This window comes from Rousettus aegyptiacus, unplaced genomic scaffold (genome assembly GCF_014176215.1).
Source record: "Rousettus aegyptiacus isolate mRouAeg1 unplaced genomic scaffold, mRouAeg1.p scaffold_m13_p_5, whole genome shotgun sequence".
NCBI lineage: Eukaryota > Metazoa > Chordata > Mammalia > Chiroptera > Pteropodidae > Rousettus > Rousettus aegyptiacus.
In genome coordinates, this window is record NW_023416308.1 from 35,715,295 (window position 1) to 35,716,345 (window position 1,051).

General features: G+C 44.9%; 1 pseudogene; it reads right to left on the minus strand.

Moving 5' to 3' along the window:
* Positions 1–316: 316 nt before the first annotated feature.
* On the minus strand, positions 317–435 carry LOC118603470 (annotated as a pseudogene).
* Between the last annotated feature and the right edge of the window lie 616 nt (positions 436–1,051).

Genomic DNA, 1,051 nt, shown 5'->3' on the forward strand with positions numbered 1-1,051 from the left:
TCTCACCTACCCAGCTCCTCTGTCCCTCAAATGTGATCCTGATGGCTAACTGCCTCTGGCGGAACTGTGAACCCACAGCACTCAATTTACAGGAAGAAAACCAGGGAGGATCTACATCTCAAAGGGCAAAACTTTTCAGTCTTATTGTATGAGAACTGAGTCCTTCCAGTGGGACTTAGTTCTAAGTCTGTAACATTGCCCTTCTTGGACCTCAGTTTTCATTTGTTTGTTTTTCAGGTGGGGCAACCCTTGGTTGATCTCACAGATTATGAGGAACTTGTCATCTTACAATCCCTTATTTTTTTTTCATTTTTTATGCCTACAGCACCTGGCCTTCCTAGGTGGTCTCCCATCCAAGTACTAACCAGGCCTGACACTGCTTAGCTTCTGAGATCAGATGGGATCGGGCTCGTTTGGGGTGGCATGGCCATAGACTTGGACCTCAGTTTCGATGCCTACAAAATCATACCATGAGACAACAGGCACAACTGGGTTCCCTTGTGGTATTAGCTTACTTTTTCCTACCCCCTCAGCTTCCATAATCACAGAGCAGAGGCAAAACTAACTTATGGAGAGAAAAAAGAAGACAGAAGATTGTGCGGTGACCTTAGGAGTTCCTTGGACTTCAAAATAGCAATCTCTCCAAACTTACATTAGGTGCCATTGACAACTAAGAGTTCTGGTTTTAGAGACCACTGAGATCATTAGGGCCTTATTTCCTCATCTGTAATCACTTGTTAACCCTCAGCCAGGCACTAACTGACTCAGCCCTGCCCTTATGGAGCTTCGTTCCAGTCATGGGCAGACACATAAACAAAGGTAGGTGATACTATGCTAAGCACTAACTCCCAGGGGAGGAATAGAGGCACTCAAGTATGTGTTTCTTCCACAGACTCTCTCCTCTCAGCCCTCAAGTCAAACACTGCCACACCTGCCCTGAATAAAATGTGAGCACTCAGTCTTTTCTATTTAGGGTCTATTTTTAAGTGATAGCTTGCCTAGAGGTTAAGAGTACAGGCTTTGGGAATAACCCTGACTTAAGATTTCTGTC